Source organism: Pristiophorus japonicus, chromosome 14 (assembly GCF_044704955.1).
Source record: "Pristiophorus japonicus isolate sPriJap1 chromosome 14, sPriJap1.hap1, whole genome shotgun sequence".
Taxonomy (NCBI): Eukaryota; Metazoa; Chordata; class Chondrichthyes; family Pristiophoridae; genus Pristiophorus; species Pristiophorus japonicus.
The window spans coordinates 20,728,982-20,752,360 of NC_091990.1; the positions used below are offsets into that span (position 1 = coordinate 20,728,982).

Consider the following 23,379-nt stretch of genomic DNA (forward strand, 5'->3'; position numbering starts at 1 on the left):
TTAAAGTCTCAGCCATTTCCACATTTCCCATTATGAAATCCCCCTTCTCATCTTCTAAGGGACCAACATTTACTTTAGTCACTCTTTTCCGTTTTATACATCTGTAAAAGCTTTTACTATCTGTTTTTATGTTTTGCGCAAGTTTACCTTCGTAATCTATCTTTCCTTTCTTTATTGCTTTTTTAGTCATTCTTTGCTGTTGTTTAAAATGTTCCCACTCCTCTAGTTTCCCACTAACCTTGGCCACCTTATACGCATTGGTCTTTGATTTGATACTCTCCTTTATTTCCTTGGTTATCCATGGCTGGTTATCCCTTCTTTTACCGTCTTTCTTTTTCACTGCAATATATTTTTGTTGCGCACTATGAAAGAGCTCCTTAAAAGTCCTTCACTGTTCCTCAATTGTGCCACCGTTTAGTCTGTGTTCCAGTCTACTTTAGCCAACTCTGCCCTCATCCCACTGTAGTCCCCTTTGTTTAAGCATAGCACGCTCGTTTCTGACACAACTTCCTCACCCTCAATCTGTATTACAAATTCAACCATACTGTGATCACTCATTCCGAGAGGATCTTTTACGAGGAGATCATTTATTTTTCCTGTCTCTTTACACAGGACCAGATCTAAGATAGCTTGCTCCCTTGTAGGTTCTGTAACATACTGTTCTAAGAAACTTCGGGAGGTCCTGCAAGGCGAAGACGTCGGCAACTTTCATGCCACATGTTCCCAGCAGGATTTTCTTCATGAAAAGGTCCCGGTTGATGGTTGTCTGCCCATCCACTTTCTTTACCGTCACTCGGATGGTATTTCGGACGCCCTGGTTCGCTGCTCAGTTGGCCGCCATCCGGATCACAGATTCCTCCTTTCGATGTGTATTTTGGCCGAAGCATTCAATCTGTTGTGGTGCCAGTGCGGCACCTCCCGGCCCGCCCACTGGTCGGTCGACATGCAGATTTTCCTCTTCTCTCCAATTGCCACTTGGCCCAAGCCAATAGGCCAGAGCCAGCAAAACTGGAAAAACGAGTTTCTGCAATCAGTCAATTTGCATATGAATGCCCAATCAACAGATACTACACTTGATCTTTGCCAAAAGGCCGAGAAGCGATAGCCTTTGAACAGCAATGCATGAAAAGAGCCAGCACTCTCTTTCAGGCAAAGCCTCAGGCAATATTCAATACAATGGCCCAAAATTTCCTGTGGCAGAGCAACACACAATAACCACACTTAGTTGGACTTGTCCACGTCAACTTAGTGTTGACGCTATTTTGCACTGGTTCTTTTGCCAATTACCTTAAATCTGGTCCTCTGGTTACCAACCCTCCAGCCATTGGAAACAGTTTCTCCCTATTTATTGTATCAAAACCATTCAAAATGTTGAGCACCTCTATCAAATCTCCCCTTAACCTTCTCTGCTCTGAGAGAAATCCCAACTTCTCCAGTCCCTCCACATAACTGAAGTCCCTCATCCCTGGTATCATTCTAGTAAATCTCCTCTGCACCCTTTCTAAGGCCTTAACATCCTTCCTGAAGTGTGGTGCCCAGAATTGGATACAATACTCCAGCTGAGACCTAGCCAGTTTTTTTAATAAAGGTTTAGCATAACTTTCTTGCTTTTGTACTCTGTACCTCTATTTATAAAGCCAAGGGTCCTGAATGCCTCGTTAACCCTCTTTTCAACTTGTTGTGCCACCTTCAAAGCCTTGTGCACAAACACTCCAGGTCTCTCTGTTCCTGCACCCACTTTAGTTTGTATTGCCTCTCCTCATTCTTCCTACCAAAATGAATCATTTCACACTTCTCTGCGTTAAGTTTCATCTGCCATGTGTCTGCCCATGTCACCAGTCTGTCTATGTCATCCCGAAGTCTGTTACTGTGCGCCATACTGTGTACTACATTTCTGAGTTTCGTTTCATCTGCAAACTTTGAAATGGTGACCTGTATACCCAAGTGCAGGTCATTAATGTATATCGAAATGAGCAGTGCTCCTAATACTGCCCCCTGTGGGAAGACCATGGTAAACTTCCCTCCAGTCTGCAAAACATCCGTTCACTACTGCTCTGCTTTCTGTCACTTAGCCAATTTCGTATCCGTGCAGTTACTGTCACATTAATCCCTGAGCTTCAATTTTGCTAACAAATCGATTATGTGGAACTTTATCAAATGCCTTTTGAAAGTCTATATTCACAACATCAACCACACGACCCTTTGATGAAGTTCTTTACTTGTATGCAAATAAACAACAACAACTTGTATTTATATAGCGCCTTTAGTGTAGTAAAATGTCCCAAGGCTCTTCTCAGGAGTGTTGACAAAAATTTGACACCGAGCCACTTAAGGAGAAATTAGGACAGGTGACCAAAAGCTTGGTCAAAGAGGTAGGTTTTACGGAGCGTCTTAAAGGAGGAATGAGAGGTAGAGAGGCGGAGAGGTTTAGGCAGTGAGCTCCAGAGCTTGGGGCTTAGGCAACAGAAGATACGCCCACCAATGTTTGAGCGTTTATAACCCTTCCGACAATCTTTCCTATCTCCCAAAAATAAACTTCATTTGCTCAAACATAAAAAAACAAGCTCCAAATACATTCTGTATGGCAAACCTCATCTTGGAATACAAGCCTCTCTTTCAATGCAGCAATGTGCTCTCTCCCTCAACCACTCCATGTGGCAGCGAGTTCCACATTCTCACCACTCTCTGTGTAAAGAAATTTATCCTAATATTGGAGGAAAGATACAATTCCAAGGCCTTCCAGCATCAGTTGATGTTTTTTTACTGACCCAGCGTCCCTGGGATGGATCCACTGAGCACAGAGGCCTGTGTGATGGGGTTACCTGGGAGGACCCGGCCTCGACAGAAACTCCACTGCATCTTCTCTCCAGACTTCCTCTGCAAACAAACACTCCAGAAGCAGGTGGGCAACCGCCTCTGCCCTTGGGGTAGGTGTCAAGCTGTGGCTCAGGGGCAGCGCTCTCACCTCTGGGTCAGAAGGTCGCGGGATCCGGTCTCACTCCAGACACTTGCTCACATAATCCGGGTTGATAGTCCAATGCAGTGCTGAGGGAGCGCTGCACTGTGAGATGTGAAACCCAGGCCCAGTCTGCCCTCTCAGGTGGACCTCAATGATTCCAGGGCTTTATTTGAACATGAGCAGGGGAATTCTCCCAGGTGTCCTGGCTAACATTTATCCCCCGATCCACATCTAAAAACAGAGGTTTTGGTCATTTATTTCATTGATCATTGTAGGAGCTTGCTGTGCTCACATAGGCTGACATGTTTCTCCACATTACAACAGTACCTACACTTCCTCAAATGTACTTCGAGCACTTTAAAGCACTTTGGGACGTCCTGAATATTGGTGGAAAGCAAATTTCTGAATCACTATTTAAAGGATACGCTGATGTGATGAGCAATGGACTGGATAACATAGAATATCTGAGCCAAAGGCATAATGGTGCTGTCAGGCAAAATCTTGGTAAACAGATGCCATGAGGAACGTACACATAAACTGAGCAAGTTGCTGGACGGTGCATTAATCATTGTGTTAGTGAGGGAAATTTGCTGATCTCTTTAGTTCTTTCCCTCCTTGCACTATTCAGAGACTTGAGCACAAAATCTAGGCTAACGTTCCCAGTGCAATACTGAGGGAGTGCTGCACTGTCGGAGGTGCCGCCTAGCAATTGAGACGTTAAACCGAGGCCCTGTCTGCTCTTTCAGATGGACATAAAAGATTCCATGGCACTACTTCGAAGGGGAGATCCCCCGGCATCCTGGAACAATATTTATCCCTCAACCGACGTCGCTTGGAACAGATTATCTGGTCGCTATCTCATTGCTGTTTGTGGGATCTTGCAGTGCACAGATTAGCTGTGTCATTTCCTATATTAGAAGTGATTACAATTCAGAAAGTACTTCATCCATTTTGAGGCGTCCTGAGGTTGTGAAAGGCACTATATAGATGTAAGTTATTTATTTCTTATATCTAGTGGAGTGCTACAATATATTCTACAAAATAAATAGCTGGCAAAGAAATAACAAGTGTTCAGTCAATTAAAAATAACTCAGTTATTACTTTTTTCTTTCCTAATGCATTTTCTTATCCGCCTTCAATCTTGAAGTCACGACCAAAAGGTACGCTCAAGTGATCATTATTCATGAGCAGTAACTATTGGCTAGTTGGCTGCAAGGACATCACAGCTGAATCCAGTGCTGTCCTCATCTGGCATCTATATATGCGTGGACATACACACACACGCACACTCACTGTCTCTCTTCAAGCTGGGTAGATCAGAAGCACCAACCTAAGCCAAATTTTCTCTCCCTATCTCAGAACTGTTTGCTTATAACAATCAATTGAAGGCATTTTTCTTTGAGAACAGATTTATTGCATCAACAAGCAGCCAAGAGATTTACTTTACATGTTGTGATGAATGCTCGATGGACCATGGAAAGCGGCAGTGAGCACAGCAAAGGGTGCATACAAAGGCTGCAAAATAATGGACTCGGGTAATTGGGAATTGGAATAGCTGCTTTTGGACAGTGGCCTTTCACCTCTTAGATCTGATCCAGACCAGCCCAGACCAATGACATAAGCATCTCTGGTCAGTCAGTGCTCCTACGTGAAATGTGTTTGAGCAAATTCGATGCAATTCCTCCTAGCCGTGGGCCCATGGCACAAACCTCCCTTGATTTGGTACAGAAATTGCAGTCTCACTCCGAGAGGCTGGTGCAGGAAATGGGAGTAAAGTAAAAGTGCTTCAATTTAAAGTGGCAACATCATTACAGAAAACTATGTGGTTATAGTATCTTTAGAAAGTATGAGAAAGGTGATCTTATTGAAACGTACAAGATTCTGAGGGGGCTTGGCAGGGTAGATGCAGAGAGGGTGTTTCCCCTCATGGGGGAATCTAGAATTAGGAGGCATAGCTTTGGCATAAGGGACCGCCCATTTAAAACGGAGATGAGGAGGAATTTCTTCTCTCCGAAGGTCGTGAATCTTTGGAATTCCCTACCCCAGAGAGCTGTGGAGGCTGGGTCATTGAACATATTTAAGGTGGAGATAGAAAATAGGTGCAGGAGTGGGACATTCGGCCCTTCTAGTCTGCACCGCCATTCAATGAGTTCATGGCTGAACATTCAACTTCAGTACCCCATTCCTGCTTTCTTGCCATAACCCTTGATCCCCCTAGTAGTAAGGACTACATCTAACTCCTTTTTGAATATATTTAGTGAATTGGCCTCAACAACTTTCTGTGGTAGAGAATTCCACAGGTTCACCACTCTCTGGGTGAAGAAGTTCCTCCGCATCTCGGTCCTAAATGGCTTACCCCTTATCCTTAGACTGTGACCTCTGGTTCTGGACTTCCCCAACATTGGGAACATTCTTCCTGCATCTAACCTGTCTAACCCCGTCAGAATTTTAAATGTTTCTATGAGGTCCCCTCTCATTCTTCTGAACTCCAGTGAATACAAGCCCAGTTGATCCAGTCTTTCTTGATAGGTCAGTCCCGCCATCCCGGGAATCAGTCTGGTGAACCTTCGCTGCACTCCCTCAATAGCAAGAATGTCCTTCCTCAGGTTAGGAGACCAAAACTGTACACAATACTCCAGGTGTGGCCTCACCAATGCCCTGTACAACTGTAGCAACACCTCCCTGCCCCTGTACTCAAATCCCCTTGCTATGAAGGCCAACATGCCATTTGCTTTCTTAACTGCCTGCTGCACATTTCTTTGGCCAAAGTCCCGATGTTTTTTTCTGGCGCAAACATACACAAAGAAAATCGTACGTTAACATGTGTGGGCACCAAAAATCCAGTAAGTGGAAAATAGGGGCCAATGAAAGTATGTAAAAAAAAAAGAGAAAGATAGGAAGAAATAACTTGCCTTTCCATAGCACCTTTCAGGACCTCAGGACATCACAAAGCACTTTCCAGCCAATGAAGTACTTTTGAAGTATAGCCACTGTTGTAAAGTAGGAAATCTATCCTTCAACCAACATCACTAAAACAAACTGTCGAATTTATCACATTGCTGTTTGTGGGAGCTTGTGATCACAAACAGCAATGTGATAAATTAGACAGTTTGTTTTAGTGATGTTGGTTGAAGGATAAATAATGGCCAAGACACTGAGGGGAACAAGGCCAGAAAGGCCATGGTTATTTCATCCCAACGAAGTCTCAAACTTCACAAAACAGTGCTCTTTACAACTTACAGTGCATATGTAATAAAGGAAAAAACATTTTTAATCACTCTTGTATCCATTTAGTTACAGGCAGTAGTGGATTTCTTCTTGTTGCACCGATCGCCATGTGAAGAACCATGTGATTCAGAAGCGGAAGTCTCTGCTACCCAATAGAACTCCAATATGATTTACCCTCGATATTACCGAACTTCGTTTCTACAAATAAAGTTACTGAAAACTCTACTCTTCTTTCATTTGGGTCTCCATCTCAGATCTTTTACAGTCCATTACCAATGATTTTAAAATGACCTCAATGGTCCCAATTTAATCAGTCACTCCTTATAAGGATCTAGTTATTGATTGTAGCGAGAATTACATTCTATGCTGCAGGTAAAGGAACATTTCACACTTACAGTGTGAACTGAATAACTTATTTGAAATCCTTTGTCAAAAGGATTCTCTCTTGTGTGTTCCGGTCTATCTCAGCATCCCACTCATATTCCCCATTTAAGTTTTTTCATTTTTAATATTTTATGTCACAGGCATTATATAAATGCAACATGTTGTTCACCTCTCACAATATTGACGCTTAATGCCTTACCACATCCAATGCTCAGTATTTTCCCTTTCACCACAGCCGCACATTGTGGGATCCACTAAACCACCTATAAAGACATATCCACTCTTGCATTTTGCAGAGGATGCAATTTAACATCATTTCATGCCCACGGAGACGACAGACAATAACATTTACAAACTTCAATGAGGTGGGGAGGAGTGGGAAGAAAGAGGCAGCACAATCAGTCCGATTGTTTGCTTCTCCGAATAAACTGGCAGAATGCTGTTGAGGAAATAGCTTTCGTTACAGTGATTAAAATGAAATCGGGGGGGCGGGGGAGGACTTTGGGAACCTGCAAATCGCTTACCAAAAATGTTTTTTTTAAAGCAGAGGCTTATTTCAAATTTGATGGAAAATGGATTCCTGTATTACAATTCATATTTTAAAAATCAGCTCTGTTCACAGAACAAGAAATCCAAGAGAAAAAAATTGTGATTTCAGCCCATCCCACTCGGATATATATAATATTATGATCTGGGCTGTCCATAAGAACATAAGAATTAGGAGCAGCAGTAGGCCATGCGGCCCCTCGAGCCTGCTCCGCCATTCAGTAAGATCATGGCTGATCTTCAACATCAACTCCACTTTCCCAGGGGTCCAGTGATAATTTGCATCAAGGGGTTCCTACTAATGGGCAATGGGATTGGAGGCTATCGGTATAGATGTAGGCTGAGATAATCAAATGTTTCATGGGGCACGCTAAGAGATTAAGTGGGTGGAAAATAGAGAGCACAGCAGAGTAGAAGGTTCAACGGCCAAATGGTCTTGTCTCTTTCCATGCTTTCTTATAGCTCATTTACTACAAGTTCTAATACTACTCCAGTTTAACCAGAGTCACTGATCTTATTCTACATGGATACACATGGTCTGAGGGAAGGTTTTTGGAAAATCACAATCCTTTTCATCATCACTTAGCAGTAGCTGAATGACTATTGAACAATACAACCGTACATCCCACTGAAGCTCAAACAAGGGAAACAACAATGCTGAATTCAATCTATATTGCTAGAAAACAGGAACGTTGCCTGAACAAGGACACCTGGCATTAAGTGTCCTCTAAGTCTTCGAAAATCATACTTGTAGAAAGTGCCTTTCACAACCTCCATATGCCCATAGCACTTTACAGCCAATGAAGTACTTTTTCAAGTGTAATCACTGTTGTAATGTAGGAAACACGGCAGCCAATTTGTGCACAGCAAGCTCCTACAAACAGCAATATGATAATGACCAGATAATCTGTTTTAATGATGTGGGTTGAAGAATAAGTATTGGCCACAGGACAAAATATACACTGAAAACAAAATGAAGGGTTGCAATCATACTGTGCAATGTTAGTATAAGAATAAGTTAAAGCATTCTCTGTTAAAATAGTAGAAATTCCATGCAAACACTCATATGCTAATGTCACACAATACAACATCACACCAAAAAAAAGCCTTTAAAAAAAACATAATTACTCTAGGGTGTGGAGATCCTCCCATCATTCCCAAATAGGGTGTGAATTTTCTCGGGGCTTCAGACTCTGTCGGCGTAAGTTTGGTGAACGTTTCGTGAGAAGTTCATCTATGAGCGTAAGTGAGGCTTCTGTGGTGTCAGAGTGGGAGAATACCCAAGGAAATTCAACCTCTCCAATTCTGGCCTCTTACCCACCCACCATTTTAATCGTCCCACCATGCCGGTCATGCCTTTAGCTGTCTATGCCCTAAGCTCTGAAATTCCCTCCCTAAACTCTCCACTTCTCTCTCCTCCTTTAAGACTCTCCTTAAAACTTACCTTTTTGACCAAGTATTGGGTCACCTATGCCAATACCTCCTTTATTAGAGATTCATAGAATCATAGAATGACACAGCACAGAAGGCGGCCATTTGGCCCATTGTGCCTGTGCCGACTCTTTGAAAGAGCTATCCAGGAGTACCAGCCCTCTGCTCTCTCCCCATAGCCCTGCAATCTTTTCCTCTTCAAGTATTTATCAGGTTCCCATTTGGAAGTTACTATTGAATCTGCTTCCACCAGGCTTTCAGGCCATGCATGCCAGATCATGTGGATCGGTCTCAAATTTTGTTTGATAACGCTCTTGTGAAGCACCTCGGGAAGTTCTACTATGTTAAAGGTGCTTAATAAATGCAAGTTGTTGTTATAATATTTAATAAAGTAAAACAGAACATTTTCAATAGAAATTCTAACCTGAGCTCCCTAAAGGCTTCCTGAATGATGGAGCATTGAGTCATACAGATTAGGAAGGTTCCTATACTGACTTAACGGTGACTATAATGGGTCTTAATGCCTCCTACAATTAAATGGTTAGTGTACTTGGACTGGCAATGGAAAGTTGGCCTTTATCTCAAGGGGGTTGGAATGCAAAGGGGAGGAAATTATGCCTCAGTTATACCGAGCCTTGGTTAGACCCTTTCTGGAGTACTGCCTTTAGTTTTCGGCACCGCACCTCAGGAAGGATATATTACCCTCGGCAGGGGCAGAGCAGCTTCACCAGAATGATATTTAAAGGGTTAAATGATGAGGTCAGATTGGATAAACTTGGCTTGTATCCTCTGGCGTGTAGAAGATTGAGGGGTGATCTGATCAGTGTATTTAAAATGCTAGAAGGATTAGATAAGGTAGATACAGAAACAATTTCCTCTGGTTGGTGGAATCAGGAACAAGCTGATGTAATTTTACAATTAGAGCCAGGCCCAAGTTCTTTTCATCACTCACCATGTTGACTGCAAAAAAATCTAACTTTGAGGCAAAAGGGAGCAAAATCATTGACAAACTATAACTACTCCTTTTCTAGATATGTACATTGTGGCTAATGTTCAAAGTGGAAGAGTGGTCGATCAGTCTTAATGAGATTGCCTCTCAGGTTCCTTGATAAACCAATAATCATCCTCTTCAGCCACAGTACATCAATTTCCTCAATGCTCAGTTTCATTAAGAATCTTCTTGTTAAATTGATGCTTCTTCCTGACTCACCCTGTGCCTTACAATCAGCACAGGCACAAGAGCAAAGTACCATCAATAAATGAACTTGTTTGTCTGGTTGGAAGCAATCAATAGCAACTTAGAGAGTGGCACACTGTGTGTTTGTGGCTGAATGAACTTGCACTACTTAAACCTGGATTAACATCATGGCAAATGGATGGGTTTTAGACAATGGCCTTTATTATCTGTAATAGAGCCATGATTTGTTGAAGGTAATGGATGTTTTTTGTATTCCTTTGTTGGATGAGGAACATGTTGTAGGCATTAGGCACCTGCTGAATATATCTAAACTCATATAAGTTTAAAGTGGCCACAAATAAAATGGCTGCCCAGGCATGATGGGAAATCAGGTAGTCAAGCTGTGAACTATTGACTGAGGCTGACCGAGCAATAACCCTGTGAGGCCCACTGCCAGGAATGCCTTGGATACAAGATAACTATAACAAACCATTATAACTCCACACAGCAGAGCCCTGAGAAATAGAGATAAGAGGGGCCTACATCACATAACGAGGGCATGAATCAGCCCGAGCTGACAAGAACCAAATATGTAACTCTAATAAGGAGGCTACCCAAAGACAGCACCCAAGATAAAGGGGCCTGGACAATGCTACAAGATACATGAGTAATTCCTAGCAACACACCCCTTAGCAACACATCTCTTGGCAACACATGAGCCACTTTACGTTTAGAGACTAACTCTATCTATTGGTCTAATTGAATCTATAATCAGTATGATTGGATAGTATCCAGCCGAAATGGGCTGATGTAACTGTAGTAAAGAACTATTGTAAAACATATAAATATCGATGAGTTTCTTTGTTCGTTGGAGAGAAGCCTGGATCCAGTCCTGTGACTTCCTCCCCGCTGGAGTTAATAAAGGCCGCACTGGCATTGGAACCGACTCTGAGTGTTGAGTGATTCTTCTGATAAACACTAACACTAACAGTGGCGTAGTCGGCAGGATTTCCCGGAGTCACTGGACGCCCTTGGAAAAACCCAGGTGAGTATAAAAAACGATTTTTAAGTATAAAGGGTGCGGAAGGTGGAAGCTGGTTGATCGACCCGAGGAGATGGTCTAATATCTCAAACGCCTAGCCTGAGCCTGAATTAAGAGGACTTTTGTCCCACGTGATGGCCAGGAACCAAGTAGGCGTAGGGAACACACTTAGACCGTGAGATCGTGATACCGAGAGACATCTTCCGGACCCAGTAGTGTGATTTGAAATATACCCCGGGGTAGAACCAGGCGGTGTACAGCGCCTAACGGAATCCAAACCTGTGAACAGGGTCGGACCAACGGGCAGAGCGGTGGTAGGTAGCCATGAAGGATACGTAGAGCGCTGCGGGAATTGCTTAAACGCGTTTTAAGAATTGTATAAGTTTGTGTAATAGCAGACTTGTGACCTGACAGCAGCCCAGACATGGTCTACTACAAGTTGTGCGAGGTAAAAGGCAAACCTCAGAGTAGATTCCTAACGGTTCTAGTCCTACCCAGGAATGGCCATTAAAGCAAGTAAACTCGAGTGGGGATCAGAAGGGTCCATTACCCGCCATCTGGCGGAAAAGCAAAAGAAACTAATCGAGAAAATGATTAGAGCAGGGTGGGATACATAGGACCTGCCAGCAGCCCAACGGGAATGGTGGGAGAAGGAATGGAAAGTCAAAAAGAAAAAAAAGGCTTTGGTCTTGATACTGCGAGCCCATGTAAATTAACATAGGAAGTTAAGATTTTTAAAAACTGACGGTGATTGTCTTAAGTGAAGTATGGAAGAGGAATAGAGCTGGCCAAAATGATTAATAGGAAAGAACAGAGATTTTTGTGAACGTCTGTTTTAAAAGAGAAGTGCCAGTGTGATTTTTGACTGCGGAATTAATATTTATGTTTTCATGATCCGAAAGCCTGGTTGGAAGAGGAATGCAAGTGTCTGTTTATTTTAGAAACAGAGTGAAAGTTTTTTTTAACCCTTTGTAGTCTTGTCCTGTGTGTGGGAAGTTTTAAGACATTTAAGTTAGAAACGCAAGTGTGGATTTATTCGGATGATAACTTACGGAGCTAGGAAATGTACAAAGGATAGGTTTGTTGAGCAAAAGATTTATTTGACACGCTCACTTACTTGCCGAAAGAAAACATGCAATGATTGATTGGGTTGAAAGACATAAATTTAGTCTCGGAATGAGATAAAGAATGCTTTTAAAAAAAAAAGAGCTTCGAGCAAAAAAAAGTTTTAAATTGAAATTACAAAGTTTGAATTGGGATTTTGAGATATTCAGAGAAGGCACAGAAAATACTGAGGTGGATACAAAAAAAAATTATTAAATTAAATCTGATCAGGTCAAAGTCCTGGGCGAGTGGCGAGCTATCTGCGAAGGTGTAAAAGGGACTTTTGGAAAATGTTAAAAACAGCAAGCTTTAGTAACGACTTTGAAACTGGAGCATTTTGAGATAACGAAAAGCAGCCCTCAAACCCTCAAAGCTGGACTCCATTCCAGTTATGGAGAAAAAGAAAAAGATAAAGACGCCACTTTGAAAGTAAACAAATGATTTTAAATTAACAACTTTATGGAGTTACGAACCCTCCGTGTAAAATACAAAACCTAATTTGAAGAAAGAAAAAAAAAGATGTAAGTGCTGAAAAAAAAATGTGTTTGTGATGGAAAAAGACATAACTTACTAAATACTAGTTGATGTTTGCTGTGAAAAATTTGGAAGAGGTAAAAAACACTCAACATTGATAATGATTTTAAATTATGAGAAAGTTTCAATGCAGTTTGAAAAGATTTCCAAAATGGACAGTGTTTATCAAGAAAAGTCCCGAACAGTCTAAACAAGCAGGAGGGTTTTGAAGATAACGAGGAGAAAGAGAGAAATTTAAAAAAAAACACAAAATTGAATTTCAGTAAACAATATTGCTATTAAAAATGTGTGGTCTCGTTTTATATCAATTAAAAAAAAGATTTCTTTGGCAAGTACTTGAATTAGAAGTTAAGAAAACATTGGAGTTTTAACAGATTCCTAATTTCTAAGCAAGTTTGAAGGCACAAAGACTTTTTTTTCCAGATGATTATGTGAAGTCACGTAATGACATTAGGTCTTCTTACAAACCTGGAAAGGAGTTAACCCTTTCCATTGACAGCCGTTTGATACTGAACATTATTAGTTTGGATTTCTTAATAGAAAAAAAAAGACTCACCTAACAGAGGAAACAAAAATAAAAACAGAACTAACTTATGTAATAATACTTGTCTAATACAATAAAGAAATAGATACTCAATAAAACAAATTGAAGAGTTAAAAGCTAAGATAAACAGGCTGGAAGAGATAATGGGACTAGACGGATAGTGCAGTGCGCAGCCATAGCACCATCACCTATGGCAATAGAGCCAATGTACCCCACGGTGGGTAGGTGTAGTCCACAAACCCAACCCAACGGTAAAGCAGACAACGATGTTCGGAGGAATAGCTTTGGCCTTGGTCATAATAGGAGATTGGGTAATATTTAAGTGGGTAAAGACACAGGCGCACGCCCCACAGATTCAACTCGAAATGGTTCGATTATAACCTTGTGCTTCTGATTTCGCAGGGTGACAGGGATACTCGTAGAGCAAATCCTAACCCCTGGTGATGACCAGGCTGTCTGTTTAAAATTACAGATAATACCTACCAGAATGGGAATACAAACGGCATTCCTCGTAATATGGATAGCCCTGCGACAGGCACGTACCCTGGACGACACCAACGGATTGCAGCGCACTCAGGAAATAAACAACTACATGAACTATGGAGTCTTGTTTAATTTAACGGATGGAATGTGCATCCCAGCAGCCAAGGACTGGGGCAAGGACAGGACTTATTTTAATGCATGGTTACAAGTGAATCCTAATAAGAATCCTAATAAGAATAAGAGTATGTGTACAGTGCTCCACGGGTATAAGGAGCAGCTGCATTAAACGGAGGGATGTCAAAGGGCCCGATGAATGTACTTTTGGCATAATTTGCGCGCCTCCGGGACAATCCCAGCAATCAGTCATCCGCAAAAAGGGAGTGGGGCTGTGTGGGTACTACGAGGAGGTGGGGGCGGCTGCAATATCATTGTATGTATGCTTCTCACCCCCTCCGACACCGCGCCCCTTAAGAACCACTACATTGCCCGAGGAACTGCCTTGTCCCATAACTACTAAGGGACCAGAAAATGGGATTGTAATGTACAACGAAGGGGAATTATTATATGATAATGTTAAACATGAAATTGTGCCTGTCCTGATCAATATTTCAGGCATCCAGATGCCGGAATACTGTACAGAACAGTCAAGGAAAATGTACAATGTATTAAGTAAAGTTGTAATGCAGCAGGCTGCCGATGCAATGGGTGCCAGTAGATTCCGAGGACAGGGGTCAGCCCCCAGGATGAAGAGGGAAATAGTTAATGATGTTGCTACTGTTTTCAATACAGGGACCTCCGTAGTAAACTCGATAGACATACAAGGATTAAATGAGAGGGTGGAACAGCTTAGAGGGGTGATGAAAGGGTTAAATGAGAGGGTGGAGCAAAACCAGGAAGACCAAGCCAACCTAGGAAAGGAGGGTGCAGAAATCTAGTTGGATGGCATCTCAGTCCTGGAAGCTCACGCCAAAACCATCAATCACCTCATTGATAGAGAAAAAGAAGATAAGGAAAGCAAAGACAGGGGCAACTCTGTCACGCTTATGGTCTGTGGATGGTGGGACAGATCCGCCACAATCTCGACCAGATCCAACGCGGGGAAGTACCCGATTGGATAGACAGTTCACATCTGGCTCAGTTGGCTAACCAGAGGGGGACACTGGATAATTGTACTCTGAAGGGACTGACCCGAGTATACCCAGCAATTCCAGATTGCCAGATGGGTAGGAATACTGGGATAGGGATAGTCCTGATGATCCCTATAGCCACGTCGGACTCAGGGCTGTTCTCCCTGTACCAACTAGAGAATATCGGAGTAATACGGGAAAATGTCTCCATACGTTACTATCTGACCACCACCTCCGCCGTTCGTCGAAACAACATAATTACCGGGATTTCCCTAACAGAATGTAAGAAAAGGGGGGAGATCACAGTATGCCCTCACCCGGTAGGCCGAGGTGAGCTAGACGAGTGCGGGTTTAACCGAACCGACGGGTGTGTACTAGAAATAGTGCCCGCACACATGCATGTAAAATTTGCCAATATCTCGCAAAGATTCCAGGTATCTTTCCCCTACAGAGGAGAAGAATCCCTTTCTGGGCTTTTAAAATGAGTTTAAAGGGGCAGACGAAGCCTACGGGGGATAAAAGGGGATGCATTCATGGAGACCCCCCCCCCCCCCAGTGTTTGGACTCATAGGAAAGGGAATTCAAAATGGACCTAAATTACAGAAGCTGGAGATCCCCTAAACATCTATGGGAAGGAGCTTATCAATTTTAAGATTCTACAACATTTTGGCTGCAAAAAAAAGTTACCAAATACAGGAGGTGGGGCCAAATTCATGTATTAAAGACTCCAGACTGTCTGGGGGAACTATTCACCCTCTAAGAGATAATCGAATTACCCAATCAAGCACAATGGAAATCATGGTCAAGAAACTGGACAATTCTAAAACAATGCAAAACCAGTGATAGCACATTCTCACACCCTAATCGAGTTATTGCTGACAAAGGAGACATTTGAAAATCAGTGGACAGAACAGTTCAAACAGAGCCCAAGAGATTTGATGGGAGATAACGGAGCCTTTTTTTTGGAATATATCTATCCCCCAGTTTTTACAAGGAGAGACCAGCAAGGAGCAGTACGCAGAGGAGCAGAACTAAAAGCTAGCAGAACACAGGAAAACTAGCAGAACTCAAAACTAGCAGAACAAAAAGCTAGCAGAACACAGAAAGCAGGACACAGACTCGAACAACAGAACACAGACTCAAACACAGACAGACACAAGCAGCCGGAGGTGGGGAGTGAAGAAATGGAGTAGTGAAGGAAACTACAAGAAATCATCAAGGACCGACCGAGCACGAGGCCCACGAAATGGAAGGTTGTCAGCAACCAAATTGACAACCCGGGCTACCACAACCAGCGAAACGACCAACCAAAACTAACTCAGCAAAAACCGAAGAATCGACACTTATTTCCACTCTACAATCTACTTCGGAATGACCAACGGGTGAGAAATTACCAAAAGGGACTAATTAAAACTATTCCTAACCAAAGAAAGTGGGTACTTAACCCATACATCCAAAACGCAACTTACCGCATCAACGGACGCACCCCAACTGAAGACTACGCAGTCCGAAATCCTCTCCTCCGACCGGGGTACGGCTCGCCTAGAAGGCCAAGTGCAGCGAACCCCGAAACCGCGATTCACCGGCAACTGTCAAAAAGGGGATTGGTAGCATGGCCCCTGAATCCACAGAGCTATAACTTAGTTAGTTAGGGGAATTGGAGGAGGGAGGCTGGGATAACTTGTGCAAATGTATCTGCATTCTCCTCTTTACCCCATTTAGAGTTTAAGCTGTATTCTTTTCCCCACAGGCTGCAATTTGACATTTTAGTCAATGTGTTGTACCCCTCAGTGTGTATTGGTCTGTGTGTGTTATTAAAGGTGTGCCTTTTACTTCTTTTTAAACACAATAAAGCCATACCTGCTTCCTACCTTGAAACCGATTGTCTGTCCAAGTCTGTCACCGTCCCTTCATAATTCCAGTGTCTAGAACCAAGGGTGTGGGAGCGATTCGGAACCGCTCATATAAGGTCAAAAGGGAAAGCTGACCCCCTGCAAACCACCCCTTACATGCACTTCGCGAGGGCAGGCTACGGAGGGAAGGGAAGATACTGCGTCTCTACCACAGAGCGTTCATACCAGTATAATGACCTGAAGTGCCCGATACCACAGCCAAACTTTTGCTTTACGCCACTACGACCTGTCACGATCGGGCAAGCGCATATCACCCAGGTTATTACGAGAGTTGAGGCTCAGAGTGGGTCAATCCGTAAAGCTCTACCACCAACTGCAAACTAAAATCAAAGTACTGGACGAAGATATCGATGTAGACTTACAAAGTCAGAGTTGGTGGAGAAAGGTCTGGGACTGGGGAATAAATGTGAACATCCATCCTTGGATTCGAATAATTTCACACATACTGGTCGGGATACAATTGATCTTAGCGATAACATGGGGCATAATGGCCTGCCAGGCATGCAGGCACCAAGCACAATGAAGAGGGACCCATGACCGGTCCCCAAATACTAAACAAACCTGTCTAATGAAGGGGCAGGAGGATTTTGCCTTTGTCAATTTGATTTAAGCAACCGGGACTCCTGAAACCATGTGACTGGCCAGCACGTTGAGGCAGGGAGTACCGGGCCGTGCACAAAATCTAATAAAAGTAGGGCGGTCGGTTAAAGGGGGACTAGGACTAGTCCCTTTACCGAAAGGAGGGAATTGTTGTAGGCATTAGGCACCTGCTGAATATATCTAAACTCATATAAGTTTAAAGTGGCCACACATAAAATGGCTGCCCAGGCATGATGGGAAATCAGGTAGTCAAGCTGTGAACTATTGACTGAGGCTGACCGAGCACTAACCCTGTGAGGCCCACTGCCAGGAATGCCTTGGATACAAGATAACTATAACAAACCATTATAACTCCACACAGCAGAGCCCCGAGAAATAGAGATAAGAGGGGCCTACATCACATAACGAGGGCATGAATCAGCCCGAGCTGACAAGAACCAAATATGTAACTCTAATAAGGAGGCTACCCAAAGACAGCACCCAAGATAAAGGGGCCTGGACAATGTTACAAGATACATGAGTAATTCCTAGCAACACACCCCTTAGCAACACATCTCTTGGCAACACATGAGCCACTTTACGTTTAGAGACTAACTCTATCTATTGGTCTAATTGAATCTATAATCAGTATGATTGGATAGTATCCAGCCGAAATGGGCTGATGTAACTGTAGTAAAGAACTATTGTAAAACATATAAATATCGATGAGTTTCTTTATTCGTCGGAGAGAAGCCTGGATCCAGTCCTGTGACTTCCTCCCCGCTGGCGTTAATAAAGGCCGCACTGGCATTGGAACCGACTCTGAGTGTTGAGTGATTCTTCTGATAAACACTAACACTAACAGAAAACAAGAAGAAATCCTTATGAAGTCAAAAGATTGAAACGTATTGGATTAGATCAGAGTGTCATCCACAGTCATACAGATACGGTGCACTTTAAATTCCACCATTATAGCCAACTCGCCATGTCTTTCTTGAAACTTTTGGTCTTGTCTCATAGTAGCTTAGTCATTAGAGCAGTCGGCCTGAAGAACACGGAGGCCGTGGATGGAGGCCGTGGATGGCCGTGGATACCACCTGGGCGTTGAGTATCACCTGGGTGGAGCATCCAGAGAAACATCGGACAGGACGGATTACATGCCCGGAGCAGAAATGGTCGCATTTTCCTTCCATTTACATGAAATGAATGGAAAGAAAGTCAAGCAGATTCTGTGACTGGTGCAAAATTGCCCTGGTCTGGTTTCCCGCTCAAGGCGATGCTCAACACCAAGGCAGTAAAGACAAAAATCTACCCCAATGCCTTGTCTCCCCGTATCCGCCTCACCCTCTTGCGATTCAATTGGTAGTCATTAAAAAAAACAAGACAATATTGTGAGTGGTAGCCATGCTGAATCAAGAAATCTCAACTCAAACAAATTCCGTACTTCACCTGACGATATCTTCTCAATTGACTGCACACAGTTGTGCAGAGTGCTCAAGTGCAACATCTCCTAAGAGATGAAAAATACATAAAGGACATTTGCCAAGTATAAAATTCACAGGAAGCGAGCTAAGTTAGAGATTAGAGCAAAAACAAAATCACACAGAATAGTAGAACTTGTGGAACAAAATCCCGCAGAACAGAGCTGAGTCAGAGTCAACAGGCACCTTCAAAAAGGAGCTGGATCGGTCAGTTGAATGAAAGACTTGCATTTATAAATTAACATCTCTAAGAAACTTCCCAAAACAACTTCACACAAATGTCTTTTGAGGTGTAATCACTGCTGTCTTGTAGGCAGACATGGCAGGCAATTGAGGCACAGATAGGTCCCACAAACAGCTCAGAGATAGAACCTGCTACAGCACAGAAGGAGGCCATTCGGAACTTAAGAACATAAGAAACAGGAGCAGGAGTAGGCCACCTGGCCCCTCGAGCCTGCTCCGCCATTCAATAAGATCATGGCTGATCTGATCATGGACTCAGCTCCACTTCCCTGCCCGCTCCCCATAACCCTTTATTCCCTTATCACTCAAAAATCGGTCTATCTCCACCTTAACTATATTCAATGACCCAGTCTCCACAGCTCTCTGGGGCAGAGAATTCCATAGATTTAGAACCCTCTGACCATCGTGCCTGTGCGGGCTCTTTGAAAGAGTTATCCAATTAGTCCCACTCCCCCTGCTCTTTTCCCCCACAGCCCCGTAAATACTTCCTTTCCAGGTATATCTCCAATTCCCTTTTGAAAGTTACTATTGAATTTGCTTCCAGTTAATCTGTTTTTTGGTAGTGATAGTCCCCTGCTCAGGTACAATTACAGTAATAGAGCCTAAATTTACGAGGTGTTTCTTCCAAACAACGTTCAACAAAATCAGATTTTCCCCAATGACCAGGGCTACCAACTCTGGTTTGACATATTCCTGCAGCTTTCATCACATGACCTCTTGCCTCCAACCACCCCACCCAGTCAAACAGCCAGTTTTTTACCCCCTAGCTCCAAAATGTTACAACAAATAAATGAAAGTGTTCAAAGAAAATGAAGAAAAAAAACACAATTACCTTTTATGTCCCTATGATTTTTCTCTCGGATTTGCTCACAGTGTCCAGAAGATTAATCTTCAATTCCTGGAGACTCCAGGGCGATCCTGGAGGGTTGGCAACCCTACCAATGAACCAGAATCTTTAAACCAGTTTGATCTTCAATGATTTGCTCTGCTGCCCAACAAATTGTGATCCAAGCTGCAGTCTTGGTGCTTGTCATTTTCTTTTTAAAAGATTGTCCTCCTTTCGCAGTTTGCCCTTCCAACCTAATTGGAATTATTCTGAGACCATTTTCAACAACAACAACAACTTGCATGTTTAACGTAGTAAAACATTCCAAGGCGCTTCACAGGAGTATCAAAAAGGAGAAATTGGACACCGAGCCACACAAGGAGCTATTAGGACAGATGACTAAAAGCTTGGGCAAAGAGGTAGGTTTTAAGGAGCATCGTAAAGGAGGAGAGGTCGAGAGGCAGAGATTTAGGGAGGGAATTCCGGAGCTTAGGGCCTCGGCAGCTGAAGGCCTAAGTATTTTCAGTCATTCTGCAGCCTTCCTACTCTGAAAAGAGTTTAATGGACTTGACTGAAAGCAAATGTCAGTCTAAATTCTATTATACAGCATAAATGGAGTAACATAAAAAAGGTTGTATTGTGGCCATCTGAACTTTCACCCAAAGCAACATTTCCACTAGTCAGGCTGTCAGCTCTCTCTCTTTTCTGTTCTTTATTTATTCCTCCATTGATTAGATGCTTATTCTGCTAATGTGACTAGCAAAGTTAGGATTCTGGTCAGCAGAGAACCGAGGTATAGTTAAAGCCAAGCTTACCATAAAATGCAGGCAACCATGTCTAGTGTCACCACGAACAGAAGTTGTTGAGGTGATGTAGTGGCAGAGTGAGTTCCGGTCATGGTTTCATACATAGAAATACATTGAGTGTTCAGCACAGAAACAAGTAATTCGGCCCAACTGCTCCATGCCGGTGTTTATGCTCCACACAAGCATCCTCCCACCCCTCGTCATCTCACGCTATCAACATAACTTTCTATTCCTTTCTCCCTCATGTACTTATCTAGCTTCCCCTTAAGTGCATCGATGCTATTCACCTCAACCACTCCATCTAGTAGCTAGTTCCATATTCTAACCACTCTTTGTGTAAAGAAGCTTCTCCTGAATTCCTTATTTGATTTATTATTGACTATCTTATATTTATGACTTCTAGTTCTGGTCTCCCCGTAAATGGAAACATCTTCTCTACATCTACCCAACCAAACCAATTCATTTTAAAGACCTCCATCAGGTCACTGCTCAGTTTTCCCTTTTGTAGAGAAAAGAGCCCCAGCCTGTTCAGCCTTTCCTGAAAGTTATAACTTCTCAGTTCTGGTATCACCCTAGTAGGACATGCTCCCAATCCGCTACACAGCAAGCTTCTGATCCCAGCCATGTTTGTCTGGAGCAAACTTTGATACTTTTCCTCAGGGAAGGAGGGAATTCTGGGGAATGATTGACTTCCTGGCTACTCTCACACACACCCTGGTGGCCAGACCAAGAGTAGCATTGGTAACAGCTCAGGAGCAGGTCAGGCAGTGAATGATCCACGATATACAATATCAAACCATCCAGTTCAGAGAACCAGACCAGTATTAGGGCCATTCATGCTGTTTATCAAACTAATCATTAACCTCCAACTGTCAGTCAGGACATTAACTGAATGCTCTCAGGAATGTATTCTCTACATATATTCTCTAACTTGTGCTGAACAAACAGATTCCTAAAAGCTTCCCAGTGAAAGTTTGTAACAACTGTGCCAAAAATCTCAGGTGGGCAGTGGTAAGGAGGGTGCATTGTCTTCGCCTTCACTATCCAACACACAGGAGTCAGAATTCCCACTTCTGATCACTAACCAGTGACATGTCTGTCTGCGTCTGTGTGTGCACGTGTGTATGTTTGAGTGTGTGTCTGTGTGAGCATGTGTGTCTGTGGGAGTGTGTATCTGTGTGTCTGTGGGAGGGTGTATCTGTGGGAGTATGTGCCTTTGTGTCTGTGGGAGTGCGTATCTATGTGTCTGGGAGTGTGCGTCTGCGGGAGTGTGTGTCTGTGGGAGTGTGTATCTGTATGTCTGGGAGTGTGTGTCTCTGTGCCTGGGAGTGTGTGTCTGTGGGAGCGTGTGTCTGTGGGAGTGTGTATCTGTATGTCTGGGAGTGCGTGTCTCTGTGTCTGGGAGTGTGTATCTGTGTGTCTGGGAGTGTGTGTCTGTGGGAGGCGAATGACGCTTGCGTCTGCGCAGTCAGAGCCTGAACTCCAAGTCATAGTCAACATTTTCACTGAGGCGTACGAAAGCATGGGCCTTACATTAAACATCCATAAGACAAAGGTCCTCCACCAACCTGACCCAGCCACACAGCACTGTCCCCCCCCTCCCCAGTCATCAAGATCCACGACACAGCTCTGGACAATGTGGACCACTTTCCATACCTCAGGAGCCTATTATCAGCAAGGGCAGACATTGACGATGAGGTTCAACACCACCTCCAGTGCACCAGTGCAGCCTTCGGCCGCCTGAGGAAGAGAGTGTTCGAAGATCAGGCCCTCAAATCTGGCACCAAGCTCATGGTCTACAGGGCTGTAGTGATACCTTCCCTCTTTTATGGCTCAGAGACATGAACCATATACAGTAAACACCTCAAACCGCTGGAGAAATACCACCAACGATGTCTCCGCAAGATCCTGCAAATCCCCTGGGAGCACAGATGCACCAATATTAACGTCCTTGATCAGGCCAACATCCCCAGCATCGAAGCAATGACCACACTCGACCAGCTCCGTTGGGCGGATCACATTGTTCGCATGCCTGACACAAGACTCCCAAAGCAAGCACTCTACTCGGAACTTCTACACAGCAAGCGAGCCCCAGGTGGGCAGAGGAAATGTTTCAAGGACACCCTCAAAGCCTCCTTGATAAAATGCAACATCCTCACCGACACCTGGGAGTCCCTGCCCAAAGTGGAGGAAGAGTATCCAGGAGGGTGTTGAGCACCTCGAGTCTTGTCGCCAACAGCATGCAGAAAGCAAGCGCAGACAGCAGAAGGAGCGTGCGGCAAACCAGTCTTCCCATCCACCCTTTCCTTCAACCACTGTCTGTCCCACCTGTGACAGAGACTGTAATTCCCGTATTGGACTATTCAGTCATCTAAGAACTCACTTTTAGAGTGGAAGCAAGTCTTCCTCGATTTTGTTTCTGTGGGAGTGTGTGTCAGTGTGAATGTGTGTCTGTGGGAGTGTGTACCTGTGTGTCTATGAGTGTGTGTATCCATGTGTCTGGGAGTGTGTGTCTGTCGGAGTGTGTGTCTTTGTGTCTGTGGGAGTGTGTATCTGTGTGAGTGCTATATAAATTTAAGTCTTTCTTTCTTTTATCCATTGAAAATATTTGATCCTTTGAGTAAGAAAAACCTACCATAAGCCAGTAGCAATTCTGAGCTCCTTAACTATCCCAACAGTGCAACCCTCTGGTCCAGAGATGGAACAACAAAATTTGAAGACAATCCACTGGAAAGAGCAGTTGGCAGAATGCAATGAATGTTAACTCTGCAACAGAGGGACCCATTCAGGGAATGTCCATCAATGTATGTGATATTTTAAATTTAATTCATTCACAGGATGTGGATGTCACTAGGCAAGCATTTATTGTCCATCCCTAGTTGCCCTGAAAGCAAGAACGAAAAGGAATATTTGCATTTATATAGCATCTTTCATGATATCCCAAAGCGCTTCACAACCAATGAAGTGCAGTC

At 43.4% G+C, this 23,379-nt stretch overlaps 1 pseudogene; it reads right to left on the reverse strand.

Annotated features, from left to right (window-relative positions):
* Positions 1 to 969: 969 nt before the first annotated feature.
* On the reverse strand, positions 970 to 1,103 carry LOC139280384 (U2 spliceosomal RNA; annotated as a pseudogene).
* Between the last annotated feature and the right edge of the window lie 22,276 nt (positions 1,104 to 23,379).